At 41.0% G+C, this 14,883-nt stretch overlaps 1 protein-coding gene across 2 annotated transcripts in view; it reads left to right on the top strand.

Annotated features, from left to right (window-relative positions):
- Plac1 (placenta enriched 1) overlaps positions 1-14,883 on the top strand; it is a 98,847-nt gene that overhangs the window by 50,815 nt on the left and 33,149 nt on the right. The window contains exon 1 of one of the 2 annotated variants that reach the window (XM_042672645.1): positions 2,936-3,007. The exons of the other annotated variant lie outside the window; for it this stretch is intronic. The gene's annotated coding sequence lies outside the window, so the exon portion shown is untranslated. Of the gene's footprint in view, positions 1-2,935; positions 3,008-14,883 lie in introns of those variants that run through there. 2 annotated transcript variants of the gene reach the window in all.

Here is a 14,883-nt window from a genome sequence, read left to right as displayed (position 1 = left end):
TCTATCTTTTGTCCCTGATGGCAAATTAAAACTTGCTCAACGCCCAGGGACCCATGGTGGGTTCCAGAGACCAGCCTGAATGTGGTCTGTTAGGTCAATTGGCTATGGTGAGACTCAAAACAAGTATTTCTAAAGCCTACAGCCTCAGAAACTCATTCCCCAGGAATCTCTTTTCCTGTTATCTGCAGAGGATGCTCGCTTGCCCCACAGCTCGACCTGGCATTGGTTAGGGTGAACCAATGATGTAGCACTGGGCTTCAGGGAAAGTGCAAGCGGCCATGGAGAATGAGAGCAAGAACTGGAGCCAAGGGAGCAGTCCGTGCCAGCAACTTCCGTTCATTCCCTTTCTCTTTCCCTCAGCATTGCTTGCCCATGGGGCCTCCAGTGATCACTTGTGGTGATCTGTTTGTTTCGCAATTGGCAAAGGAGGAGGGAGCCCTTTCGGACATTTTTGCCCAGCAGGCCCCAGATTTCTCAGTATGAAACTGCCAAATACGCAACTTTGGGTGGATATTTGGCTGAATCCCTTGAAAGACTTGTCAGTGCCTAAAATGGAAATTGCTAGAAAGCAGAGGACGGTGGTTGCCAGCAACCATGACATGGAAATGACCAAATCATTTATTTTTGCAATGAAATGTCATCCCCGAACATTACAAAGGCAGATTTTTTTTCCTAGCTTAAAAGTACTCACTACCTACCTATAAAAACTCTTCAAAAGTAATTCCGTGTTCCATGGACATGAACACACATACCCGTATCTGTCTCTCCCACCTCTGCCTTGGCTCCTAAACCCAGCTTTTTCAGCCATATTCCTGGAGCCCAGCAGCAAGCTGGGACAAATTAAGAGGTTGGCTGATCGTGAAAGGTAATCACGCTTCAGACATCCTATAAAGTAAGTGGGGAGTTCATTCAGTTCTTTCTAAGATGGTGTGTGGTCAATTTTCCACATGGGAAAGTTGGTAGGCGCTCAATAGACATTACACAGAGAAACAATGTGGGTCTTCTAATGATCCATTAAAGACTTGCTGTAGTTACACGTGGGAGACATGACACTAGATGTAGCCTCTCAGCAGACAAGGCAGGCAAGATCTCTAATTTGGTACCTTTTCTTTATGAACTCAAATTCTTTTATTCTGAGTTAAAGAGAAAGAGACTGGAAAATACATTGTGGGTTGACACTGGGGAATGTGAAAAACCTACTAGTATTTCTTTGAAAACAGCCATTAAGATACTGTTCCCTTGGGCCAATTTCTGGGTGGCTCTAACCACATTCAAAGTCCCAGGTCCTTCTTTCACTTTTTTCCATATTGACTTCTGAATTAGATCCGTGAAAATTCATACTACCATAAATTTTATTTTAAAGTACTACTTTATATGTCTTTGGGTTGAAACTGGTTCAATAACATCTGCATAGTCCAGGCTAAAAAGCAAAATGGCTTCGTTTAGCCTTCATTAAAGTAAGCTCTGAGAGTGATCTCTAGATTATAGTCATCAGTGCTGTTTTTGAGCAGCTTTTTTTCTACAGAGGTGGCTTTTCCCAGTAATTTGTGCAGATGGGTGTCAGATCTATTCGGCCAGCACATTTGGCATTAAGAAATGCCACAGGACCTGAACACACCAGTAATCCCAACTACTCAAGATGCTGAGATGTGAGGATCATAGTTTGAAGCCAGCCCGGACAAGTAAGTCTTGAGACCATTATCTCCAATGAACCGCCCAAAATCTGGAAGTGGAGCTGTGGCTCAAGTAGTACAACACTCGCCTTGAGAAAAAAGAAAGAAAGAAAGAAAGAAAAAAGCCCAGGCCCCGATTTCAAGCCCCAGGACTGTCAGCACAAAGAAAGAGAGGAAGAAAAAGAAAGAGAGGAAAAAAACAAGAAAGAAAAAGTCACAGGAACATTCATATTCAATTGGCCCACTCAGGAGCATGATGGTTCACTGCTAAGATCCCTTAGCCAACTCTCCTGAGTCACAATACCAGGTTTCCACCTACTAGCTATATAACCCTGAGTAAATTAATTACTTCTAACAGTCTTAGTTTCCTAATCTGTAAAATAGGAGGAATAATCAAAAACCCTGCAAAGTTAGACGCGATCAAATGGGCCTGGAAAGTGCTTAGAAAAATGTCTAGCATGCACACAATAAGTATTTAGTCAATGGTAACCATTTTCACCATTAGGCTCACGTGTCTAGATAGGAATCCAGGAGTTGAGAGAGTTGCGTAATGCATTGCTTTTTTTCTCCCTGTTGTGTCTCAGACTCTCTGTCTCTGTGGTCTAGGATCTTCGTCTGCTGTGGAGAAGTGACTTTCTGCTGCCTTCAGAGCCAACTTTCATGCCTATGGATGGCCTAGCTCAGCCTTAGTCTCCGTAGGTTCATGAGTCAGTGATAGTGACCAAAAGAATGGAACATTCTCTGATGCTGGGGAAAGTGTTGGTCATGGAAACTTTAGCAGTGAGCCATTGTCTCCCACCTTGCAGACAATTTATCAGAACTCATACTTGAAGGCTCTTGGAATAAACAAAAAGATGTGTAGGCAAGAATGTTCCCTGGGTGTTCTCCATGTTTACAAAGTCACAAACAAGAGAAAACAGATTGTGGTTACACTTGGGGAAGGCATTTTTACCACCGGTAGGGGAAAATCTGGGCCAGATTCCCAAAACAGGTTGTGCGGTGTAATTTCTGATCAGTTGGGAAGAGAGTGGCTATCCAGGTGCCGTACATTGTTTCGTAGACCATCAGAGCAGGAAAAGCCCTTCAAAGTCATCTAGTGCAAGGCTCTATTTTCAGAAAGAGAATGCTAGGACTCAGAGAAAGGGGGACATTTGTCCTCTAGTCATCTAACAAATTATTAACAAAACCAAGATTCAATTCCAGGCCAAAGATCATAGCACTGTACCATAGTTGTCTCTTAAAGGAACACTACCTGCTGTCTGTACTATTTCCAGAATGTTCTATAATACCACCATGCTAAAAAGTTACAGAGGCCCACCCAGGAGAACTCCAAGGTATCGAGCAGTGCCCAAATGGCAATTCTTTGAGTTTATCCATGTGATTTTGGAGCTAGGGCTGTCAGAGTAGTTCATCCAAGCCCTCCTCACTCAACTAACTGGTCTTCTTAACTTACCCTTTGAAAGCAGCTGTGGTTAAAGCAAAGTGTGCTGACTCAGCCCATGTAGTAAGGATGTCTAAACACAAGAATTTCCTGTGGGGGGATGGAAAATCTCTTTCAGACACATTTGTTTCAGGGAACCTTTCTGACCAGTCAGGAGCTAGCCCACCATGGGCTCTGGAGGAAAAGCAGCAGGCTGGCCCCCAGGCTCAGCACCAAGGCAGGATTGGCAGATGTTTCCTTTCTTTTCTCTAAACAATATTGTGGCTGTCTCGGCACCATGTTGGTCTGGCCAACGTTTGCACAGAGCTTCATCTGCCAACTGGTACAGCCCACAGCAGAGGGGAGTGTGAGTCGCCCTGACGGAGAGTGAGGCCTTTCCCTGGTGGGGGGGTTGGGGGGGTGTGGAGGGAAGCAGATCTGCTTTATCTCAAGGCAGTTTCCATTGTGAGCCCACCTTGAACTCCTAAGAGAGGATCATTTATGCTGACCGATCAGAAAACAATGTGGTCTGGCTTCCATCTCCCCAGTGCACTCTGGGGAGTTTGCAATCTGGAGTCAAGTTATCACGTTCAGGTCTGAATACCCCATCGACATCGGACAACTTTAGGAAACGCACGTTGACCTTCCGTTGCATTGCTCACCAGCTTAAGGCATTAATCCAGGGAAACCAAAATTTGGCTTAAATATTTCAAGACGCTTGGCTGGGAAGGAGCCTGCCTTGCTCAATTAGAAAGTTGGAGACACCTGGTGCACTTGGGAGCCACACGGTTTCTTTACAACTTGCAAATTAGAAAAGGGGGCGGGGAAAGGGAGAGAGTGGAACATACTCAAACATCTTTGAAAAGCCATATACAACCCGAACAGTTCAGACATTGAGGATTCCAGTCCAAGAGACTTGCTGCATCCCCTCCCCAACCCCTTCCAACCCTTTCCCGCGTGTTCGCAAGGAGAAAACAGGACTGACTGCCTCAGAGGTCTCAGAGTCAAGGATTTATTTTTTCATAAGTGAGTAACGATTTCTTATTCCAATGGGAGGAACATTTTGGGACAAGCACTGTGGAGTAATGGAAAACGAGCTATTCTGGGGGATGAGGCAGCAAGAAGGGGGCTGAGAAGCGATCTCCTAGTTCCTCGACATCTAGCAGTGTGCACTTAGACCTGTTCTGTTCTTTTACTTTAATAAACTTTGTTTCCAACTGTCAAAATGGACTGAAGCTACATACGTCTGGCGATAATAATGGCCTTGATTTAAAATAAATGTTTTTCTAAGTTAGGGAACATGAGATGAAGCTAGAGCATGAATGAATACATGACAGAATCCTAAGGATTTCGGTGGTTCGTGGACTTGGTTGAAAGTTTAAGTGAAATAATGATTCTGAGTTCTCGTGGGTTTTTTCTTTTTTTTTTTTTAAGCTTTACAGTTAATAAGTTATCTGTATACTCACTATCTTCTTTGAGTCTTACGAGACATGCTTGGGAGACAGTAAGGTAAGAATCATTAACTGTTGAAGAGTAGGAACTGAGGTTCTGACAGGTGAGGGGACAAGCAATATATGAGCAACTAGGGCTCTGAAGCCAGTGCTCCAGTAAACAGGTCCCCGCAATATCTTCCTTTCAAATAAAAAGTCCGTACAAACAAACAACAACAAAAAAAAAACAAGAAGAAAAAGAAAGAGTCCCAGCCCATTGCATTACATCGATGCCTTTGCACGAAGTACCCTTTATGTGAAAGTTTAAACACTGAAGGTGGGTTCAGAAGAAATACCAGGCTATAACTAGCCATGTTATTAAAGATTACAGTCAGACCTTGTCTACCCACAACACAAGAAGCTAGGGGGAAATGGCTTTGGAATGACTTGGGTTGGAATTGTCTTAATAGTTTTGTAAAAGAACAATAGGGCTTCTAGCTGGCAGGGAACTAGCCATCGCTATCTGGAATAACAAGGACCAGTGTGAGAAGGTTGAGGGTAGACTTGGGTGAATAAGTCAGTATATAAAATCTAACTTCATAAGATCCTAGCCTTTTGTGAAGCCATCAACTGCTTAGCAGGAGCACACTCGTGGTCCAGGTTTGCACAGGTCCTTGGATGCTTGATTCATGGTGCCAATGAGATTGTTAAGGTGGTATATTCCAGTCTCCATTCACTGACATCCCTCTTGTTGGCTAAGTGGCTGCTCACCCTCGAGGAACTCAAAACTTACAGCCACCCTTTGGGTGGTCTCTAGTTTTGCTTTCTGATAGCCAGTTCTGCTAGTGATCATCTCTACCGTTATCATTTCTGACTACATTGAAAACTAGGGGAATACAGAGATGTTCATGGTACATGTATTCTCATGTGGGCAATTCTTTTGTATTACAAACTCTTGTTAACTCCTTCATCTTTGAAAACGATATCTCAGTTGATTTTTCAAAGATGATCATCTGTGTTTGCATTGAGATGAATATTTGATTTTAACGTTTTAATGCAATGTTTAAATTGGTTTTTTTCTCTTACAATATTTTAAGAGGTTTATTTGAAGCGATTTTGAAAGCAACATTTTATAAAGGAAATCCTGTCTTTTGTGCCCTAGGTTGGCTTGATATTTAAAAGAATCATTGTTCCTTAATGTATTACTTTGTAAAACATTGAATTTGGTTTGCTTAAAAGCAGGAGTTTTTCACCTGGCCTCTGTTGCTCTTGCATGTCATATAAGCAGCTCAATGGATTTCTCTGAAAGTCTGTGCAGAATTGTGAGTTTAATGTATACAGTCCTCTGAGGAAAGGATCTTACAGCTTTCCTCAAATTCTTATAGGGGTCTACGCTCAAAAACATTAAGAATCATTGGCTCAAAACAGGGGAAACTGTAATTGTTAAATCACTTCAACTGTCATTTATCCAGAAGAAGGCTTTGTTTCAACTGGGGAGTCTTCACTGCTGCTTCTGAAGGACGGATGGCCATATGACAAGCCTTGACGTCCTATCCTATTTGCAGAGAATAGCCATGCTTAGCTAGCATGGACAACAGTTTCATTCTTGTGCGGTTGTGGCCGTGCTGATAGTAGTTTGATGGTCATCATTGAGTGGAATAACGAACTGTTGGATTTAAAAGAAAATCCAAGACCTTGTCAACTCAGTTCTCAACCCCAAAGTGTAGCCTATAAAGAAGACATCCTTTTTTGTGCATGGAACTGGAGATGAAGCTCAGAGCCTCATGCTTGCTAAGTCAGTGCTCTATGACTTGACCCATACTCCCAGTCCAAGGCAAACATCTCTAATCTTTATCACACAGATTGAACTTGGGAAACACACAGCTCAGTGACCTGGGGCACCTAGGTTCAATTGAGGAATTGAACCTCAATTTCCTCATTTGACAGATGGGGCTAGTTACAGTGTTCTAATGGGGATCACAAGTGAGATAATGGATGCAATGTGCTGGGCACAAAGTAAGTGCCCAATAAATAGCAGTGCCCACCATACCTGATAGCCATGTCAGTAAGACCCAAAGCTATTTTTCTGAGAGCATGTGTGGATCTATTTGGAGGCTGTCTTGCTGCCTAGAATCATACTCATTGGTCCATTTGTGAGCATGAGAACAAAACTAATTAGTTTTTACCCTTTATCAAAACATAGAGTTTTGCCTCTTAGGCACATGTCCCCTGCTTGCTGTTGGAGGATCCCTGAAACCATGTTCAACTACTGAAGCCACAAGTCCTATGTGGGGATTTAGGCTGTGTTTATAGAAGGCCAGAACAATTGGAGCAGTCAAATCAGTTCAAAACTTCCAGACAGTTCTTTGGCCCAGCAACAATAAGAGTGTCCAAGAGCTTTCCCCTCATTTCTAGCTGACCCTCCAAACAAGCAAACATATGAGGTAAGCAAAGCCGGTGTTGGAGAAATCACTTATTGTAGAAATTATATGAGTAATCCAAGCACTTGAGAACTTTCTGAAAATGTACTGGTTTGGCATACAGGTAAAATTAGTTTGAAACCAGGTACTGGTGGCTCGCGTCTATCATCCTAGATACTTGACAGGCTGAGATTGGGAGGATCACAATTCCAGGACAGCTTGGGCAGGGAAAGTCTTTTAAGATTCCATCTCAAAGGAGGGAAGGTAGATCTGCAGTGACACAATATGTCTATCATCCAAGCAATGACAGGAAGCTTAAAATAGGCAAGTTGTAGTCCAGGTGCATGCCCAGACAGGAAACAAGACCTTATCTTAAAAATAACCAGTGAGGAACAGGGCTGGAAATGTTGCTCAGTGGTAGAATGCCTGTCTAGTAAACACAAGACCCTGAATACTAAGGTTTGAAAACTTTAGTAAAAGTTTCATTATTATGTTTTAATTAATATTATTAATTTTAATCACCAATATTAGTTTCAACTATCAAACCCCACCAAAAATCATTTAAGTGGTTTCTGAAAATTAATTATTACAGTAATCAAATTGGAAACGTACTATAATAAAAATTAACACATAGAATAATGAAATATCCTAGAAATAAACACAAATGTAATAGCCAACTAATTTTTTTTTGTGCTGGTACTGAGGCTTGAACTTAAGGCCTGGGTGCTGTCTTTTAGCTTTTTTACGCGAGGCTAGCACATAAGCCACGGCTCCAATTCCAGGGTTTTTTTTGCTGATTATTTGCAGTTGAGTATTATGGACTTGCCTACTTAGTCTGGCTTCAAATCTCCTGGCTTTGAATCTCAATCTTCACCTCTCAGCCACTTGGGTAGCTAGGATTACAAGCATGAGCCACCAGTGCCTAGCTACTCAACTAATTTTTTGCTAAAGGCACTAAGAAGACACAATGAGCAAGAGAGACTGTTCACTACTCTAAAACTAGATCTTTGTTTTATATCATTAAGTCAAAACAGATTAAAGTCATACATGTAAAACCAAATCCATGAGAGTCCTAGAAGAAAAAAACAGGGGAAAAGCTCCTTGATGTTGTCCTCCTAATATTTTTAATATCACATATTTAAAGAAAAAAAAGGAAAATTAACTGAGACTGATGGACTAAAAATTTCTGTACAGCAAAGGAAACAAAATTAAAAGGTATCCTAAGGATTTTGGAAAATGATTTGCAACCTTTAGATATGATTTGCTGTAAGACATTAAAGAGGGGAAGCCATAGTGACTGCAGGATCTAGGCAGGCTTCTGGGAGGAGGTGTGCCCTGACTGTTGAGAGCAGAAGAAGGAAGTTGGAAAAGTATGGTGAGTAGATGACCAAGAGCACAGAGGCTGGAGTAAGCACATTTGGTGTGATCACCAGGCAGATTGTTTTGGTAGGCAGTAGGAATTTGGATTAAGGAGGTTATGGAAAGCTTTGATAACTCCAACAAGGAAGAGGTTCAGAACTTGATCAATGAGGTTTATCAACAGTGTTAAGAGCAGGAATGGAGTGAAGAAGCCAGTTGGGAATCAGGAAATGAATATCTGCACATCAGGGCCAAGCACAGTGGTTCTTGTCTATAATCTGAGCTGCTGAGAAGATAAAGATCAGGAGGGTCACAGTTCAAGATGAACCTAGGCAAAAAGTTAACAAATCTGATCTCAACCAACAAGGTAGGTATGGGGGGGGAATGCCTGTAATAACTAGCTATGGCAAAAAGGCCATAGGTAACAGGATTGCAGTGGAAGCTGGCCTCAGGCAAGAACATAAGACCCTACCTGAAAAACAACTAAAGAAAAAAGGGCCGGGGGGTGGGGGTGGGGGGAGGCAAGGTAGGGGTCTTGTAGTTCAAGTGATAGAACTCCTGCCTTAGAGAAATACAAAGCATTGATTTCAAAACCTGGTTAAAAACAGAGAGAAACAGACAGACAAAGACAGAGAGAGAGAGAGAGAGAGAGAGAGAGAGAGAGAGAGAGGGAAGGAGAGAGGGAGGGAGGGAGGGAGGAAGGAAGGAAGGAAGGAAGGAAGCAAGGAAGCAAGGAAGGAAGGAAGGAAGGAAGGAAGGAAGGAAGGAAGGAAGGAAACTTTACATCAGTGGTCTGAGTGGGGCAAGGCTGAAGTTGAAGCTGTGGAAACTGGAAAGAAGAATGAAGGAGAAAGCTTACTGGCTTCTTGGAGCCTTTGCCTAGAAGCCTTAGACTTGCTTTCTGTGAGGAGTAGATCCATGTTTAAGCCTTGTGCTTCCTTATCCTGAAAAATAGCTCTTTCAATGTAGAGGCATTAAGAAAGTCAGGGGGGAAAGTTTCAAAATGGATAAGCCTAGAGCAGATTGTTCATGTTGTTTAATGGCATAGAAGGCTGGGGCACCAGTGGCTCACGCCTGTAATCCTAGCTACTCAGGAGGCTAAGATCTGAGGAGCACAGTTCAAAGCCAGCCCAGGCAGAAAAGTCCATCAGACTCTTATCACCAATAAACCACTTGAAAACCAGAAGTGGTGCTGTGGCTCAAGCAGTAGAGTGTTCACCTTGAGCTGAAGAGTGCAGGGACAGCGCCCAAGCTGAGCTCAAGCCCCATGTCTGACCAAAAAAAAAAAGAATGCATAGAAGGTCTGATGATAAAGATGTATGTATCCCGGCACTTATAGCTCACGCCTGTAATCCTAGTTACTTAGGCGGCTGAGATCTGAGGATCATGGTTCAAAGCCAGCCCAGGCAAGGAAGTCTATGAAACTCTTATCAGAAAACTGGAAGTGGCACTGTGGCTCAAAGTGGTAGAGTGCTAGCCTCGAACAAAAGAGACCAGGGACAGTGCCCAAACCCCAAGTTTAAGCTCCACAACTGACAAAAGAAAAAAACAAACCCAGATGTATGAGTCACTACCTGTGTCTAGGAGAGCCTTTGGGCTATAAGCTGACCAAACCCCCTCATAGGCCTCTGCCCGAGATTCGACTTGATGTAACAGATCTTGTGAAACTCTTCAAGTGGACAAACATCCCTCTCTGCCTGCCCAGCTTGGTCGTGAACCTGGTCGCATGGTGACTCTACTATTGGCATTGCAGCATAAAAGATACAGAAGAAAAAGGTCTGTAAAACAACCCAGTCCCTGGGCTGGTTCTGAATGGGGTTTGGTTTGAGCATTAGGAAAGGGTGGTTTTGTATGGTGGCTTCTCTACGCTTTAAATACTAGTTCTATCTGCTTTCTCTGTCTCGGAGGCCTAGGCCTGGCCCAATCTCTATCCAAGCCCATCTAGCCTAACTATGGGCTGCATGGTAACAAGGTTGGTATCCGTGGCCTAGGTAGAAGGGAGCATGAATTTGACCAAGGTTGCTCACAGAGGCTACACTCAGCAAGGCTCCGCCACGTGGCTGTGGAACCCGTTGAGCAAAGGTACCGGATAGTTGTGCGTTGGTGCAGTGATGAATTCGTACAGTCAAGCATTTGTGCTGGCGGAAAGAAGATGATTTTGTTTCGACAAATGTTTAAAGAAATATTTTAAAAAATAGTTTTGTTACCTTTCCGTTGCCTTTGCTGCAGGAATAGAGCTCCTGTGGCTTCCAGGCTTAGACAGGATTGTGTTGAGATTCCTTATGTGTGTCTGTATGAACATATTTCCTTATATGAAAGTGTGTAATTGTATTGGAGAGCCCCGTGCTAAAGTGAAGATGCTGACTTTTGTTGTGTGGTTTGCTTTTACGTTTTATGAGACAGACCTAGGATGTTATATAATTCATAGCTGTGACGTGGCCTTGAACTATAGATTGTTCTGCCTCTGCTTCCAAAGTGCTGGGATTTTAAGAATGCAACACGATGCAGAGTTGATGATGATAGTTTTCCTTTTTTAAAAAACTTTTTTTTAAGTTTCCTACCCAAGCTCAGGGTAGAAAAACCCTGTTTAATTGCCTCAAGCAGATTTTCTCTTACAAGGAATAAAACTTCCGTTCTTCACTTAAAACTAACATTTCCTTATTGCAGGTTTTTGGGGTGTGTGTGTACTAGTTCTGTGGCTTGAACTCAGGGTCTCACATGCTCTCTCAGCTTGCTTGCTTACTGCTGGTACTTTACCACTTGAACCACCCCTTCAGCCTGGCTTTTTGCTGAATATTTTAGAGATGGAGTCTTGAGGAGTTTTCTGCAAAGTCTGGCTTTGAACTATAATCCTCTGGATTACAGTAGATAGGATTATAGATTCAAGCCACTGGCAACCATGATATACACTTCCTGTTTTAGTGAAAGCAGCTCTTACATATTAAGAGCTTCCATGTGGCCAGTACTGTGCTATAACATTTGTACATAAAAGAAAACCTTATTTAATCTCCCAATATCCCTAAGAGCAAGAGCTTATTGTAGTCTCCCAATTTACAGATGAGGAAAGCAATGGAAGAAGAGCTTAGGGACTTGGCTAAGGAAAGACAGCTACTATATGGAGAAAGAGGATTTGAATATATATCTGCTTAATAATCACACAAAACTTTTCCAGGAGAGTTACTCTGATTCTTTTTTAAGTTTTACCTTTTTTTTTTTTTTTTTTTAACAATACTGAGGATAGAACCTATCCCCGTGCTTAGCAAACTATGGCAAGTGCTATACCCCCAGCCCTTCTAGAATCTTCTCACACAAACTAAAAGCAAATATCCTTCAGTGAAATTAAAATGTGCCTCAAGAAGTAAAAATGAAGCTGGGTGACAGTGGTTCATGCCTGTAATTCTAGCTACTCAGGAGGCTGAGATCTGAGGATCGCAGTTCAAAGCCAGGCTGGGCAAGAAAGTCCGTGAGACTCTTATCTCCACTAAACCACCAGAAAATGGGAAGTGGTGTTATGGTTCAAGTGGTAGAGCACTAGCCTTGAGCTGAAGAGCTTGGGGACAGCACCCAGGCCTAGAGTTCAAGCCCCATGATCAACAACAACAACAAAAAAATCACAACTCATAGCTCTTGGATTTTCTGCATATGCAAATGTATCATTGGAAATATATGATCTATATGATCTCCAACAGATAAAGAAAGTAAGGTTCAGAGAGATTTAGTAATTCCAGATCATGGAGTTTATGTGCCATAGTGCGTAGACTAAGAAATTGGCCTAACTTCGGATCTGAACATCCAAATTACTATACAATATCACATATATTACATTTTCCAGGGACAATACTGTACATATTCTTTGTAACCTCTATTAACTTTCCTATGTGCTTATTATTATTCAAGAATTATTTATATTTTCTATATGACTAAATATTATTCAATAATTTTAATGGTTACATAGATTACTTTATCATAAAAATATAATAATTAGACTAAGCACTGTAGCTCACATCTGTAGTCTTAGCTCCTTAGGAAGCTGAGATATGGGGATTGCAGTTGGAAGCCAGCATAGGTAGAAAAGTCCATAAGATTCTTATCTCCACAAATGGAGCTGTGGCTCAAGTGGTAAAATGCTAGTCTTGACACAAAAGCCTCAAGGGAAGGTGCCCAAGCCCTGAGTTCAAGCCCCATGACCAGCACAAAAAGCGTAATAATCAACATTTATTAAATGTTTAAAGTATGTCAGACATCTTAGCATAGATCTAGTTTTTATAGTCATATCATGTTCTTAACTCTTCAATAACCAAATCCAATGCTATTCAAATGAAATGAAGAAGTCAATTCAAGACAGGATGATTTGCTCTTTCTCAGCTCTACAAGTATGGGGTAAGATCCTTAAAGCTTTAAGTATAGGAGGGGCTGGGAAGATGGCTCAGTGGTAGAGCGCTTGCCTTGCATGCATGAGGCCCTGGGTTCGATTCCTCAGCACCACATAAGCAAAAAGAAAAAAGCCGGAAGTGGCGCTGTGGCTCAGGTGGTAGAGTGCTAGCCTTGAGCTGAAGAGCTGAGGGACAGTGCCCAGGCCCAGAGTTCAGGCCCCACGACCGGACCCCCCCCCCCAAAAAAAAGGTATAGGAACATGTTATCTGCAAATAGGAATAATTTGACTTCTTCCTTACTCTTTTTTTTTTTTTTTTGGTCTTTTGTTTCCTTTTCTTGTCTTATTGCTGTACATAGAAATTTCTGTTTTGAGAGGAAATGGTTTCAGTTTTTCCCCTATTTCCTTTGATGTTGACTATAGATTTGTCATATATAATCTTCATTATGTTAAAGTACATTCTTCCATTCCTAATTTCTTGAGAACTTTTATGATAAAAGGATGTTGAAGTTTGTCAAAAGTCTGTTCTGCATCAATTGATAAGATCACATGATTCTTGTTCTTGATTCTGTTTATATTGCATATTATTTATTGATTTTTCATATATTGAACCAGACATGTACAATTAGAATGAAACCCACATGACTGTGGTCTATGGTCTTTTTAATGAGTTGTTGAACTGTAAGTATTTTATTGAGGATTTTTGCATTAATGTTTGCATTAAGGAGATTGGTGTATAGTTGTCTTTTTTTGTTGGTCTAGAAGGACTGTAATGCTAGCTTCGTAGAATGAATTCAGTAATGATCCTTCCCTTTCTATTTTATGGATGAGTTTTCTTTTGGGTTTTGTCATTTCCCTTCTTTTACTCAAGTTGGTTACAAATTTATCAATTTTTTAATTTTTTCAAAGAATTAACTTTTTAGAAAGTAATTGTGTTTACCACTTATACTATTACCACTAGAATCAACTTTTTCTTTCATTGATTTTTTTGCATAATTTTTGTCTCTAATTCATTAATCTTTGCCTTAATCTTTATTATTTCATTCCTTCTGCCGATTTGGGGTTAGGCTTGTTCTTGTTTTTGTTTTTGTTCATGTTATTGTAATTTTTTCCTTTTCTAATATAATTTAGTTGCTATTATTAAGGTGTTGTACAGAGGGCGAACATTTTGTAAGTCAGGAAATGAGTACATTAAGGTTTTATTTTTTTAACAATGTGACCCCTTCCTTCACTTTCCCCCAGTTTCCCCCTCCCATCCCTGCTCACAAGATTTGTTCTTGTTTTTAAGGAGTTTGAGGCACATCCTTAGGGTATTAGATTAAGATCTCTGTGTTTTTATGATGTATGAGCTCAGAGTTATGAATGTTCCTCTTAGAAACTGCCTTTACTCTATCCCAGAAGTTGTGAAAGGTTGTATCTTCATTTTTGTTGGATTCTAGAAACTTTTCATTTTCTTTCTTATTTTTTATGGTCCATTCAAATTCTACAGTGTATTATTTAATTTCCATGATGTTGAATTTACTTTATTTTATTTTTTGCCAGTCCTGGAGCTTGAACTCAGAGCCTGGGTGCTGACTATGAGCTTCTGTTGCTCAAGGCTAGCACTCTATCACTTGAGCCACAGCGCCACTTCCAGCTTTTCTCTGTTTATGTGGTACTGAGGAATGAACCTAGGGTTTCATGCATGCTAGGCAAACTCTCTATCACTAAGCCATAGTCCCAGCCATGATTTGAATTATTTGTAGGCATTTTCTCTTAACTTGTGGTTTTATTCCACTCTGGCCTAACAGGCTATAGAAAATTATTTCAGTTTTCTGAGACTTACTTTGTGCCATAGGATGATATATTTTGGAGAAAGTTCCATGTTCTATTAAGAAGAATGTCTTCTGTGAAGCTGCTGGATGAAATATCCTGTAAATATCTGTTAGGTCCAATTAGTTTATAGTGTTGTTTAAATTTGAAGATTTTTTTGTTGATTTATTGCCAGAATTATCTAATGTTGAGAGTGAAGTATTGAAGTCTCATTCAATTCTAGGGTTGTTATGTTGGGTTTATGAATGTTTTTGAGTCCAATAGTGTTTCTTTGACAAAGTTAGGCACACCAACATTTGGTGTATAAATATTCAGGATTATTATACTTTCTTGATGTAAAATTTCTTTTATTGATACAAAGATACCTTCTGTGTCTCTTCTGACTGATTTTTGTTTG

The sequence above is a fragment of the Dipodomys spectabilis genome, unplaced genomic scaffold (genome assembly GCF_019054845.1).
Source record: "Dipodomys spectabilis isolate Male_0828 unplaced genomic scaffold, ASM1905484v1 ptg000749l, whole genome shotgun sequence".
In the NCBI taxonomy this organism is placed as follows: Eukaryota; Metazoa; Chordata; class Mammalia; order Rodentia; family Heteromyidae; genus Dipodomys; species Dipodomys spectabilis.
Note: the sequence above shows the minus strand (reverse complement) of the source record. Positions and strands in the feature narration are given on the sequence as shown.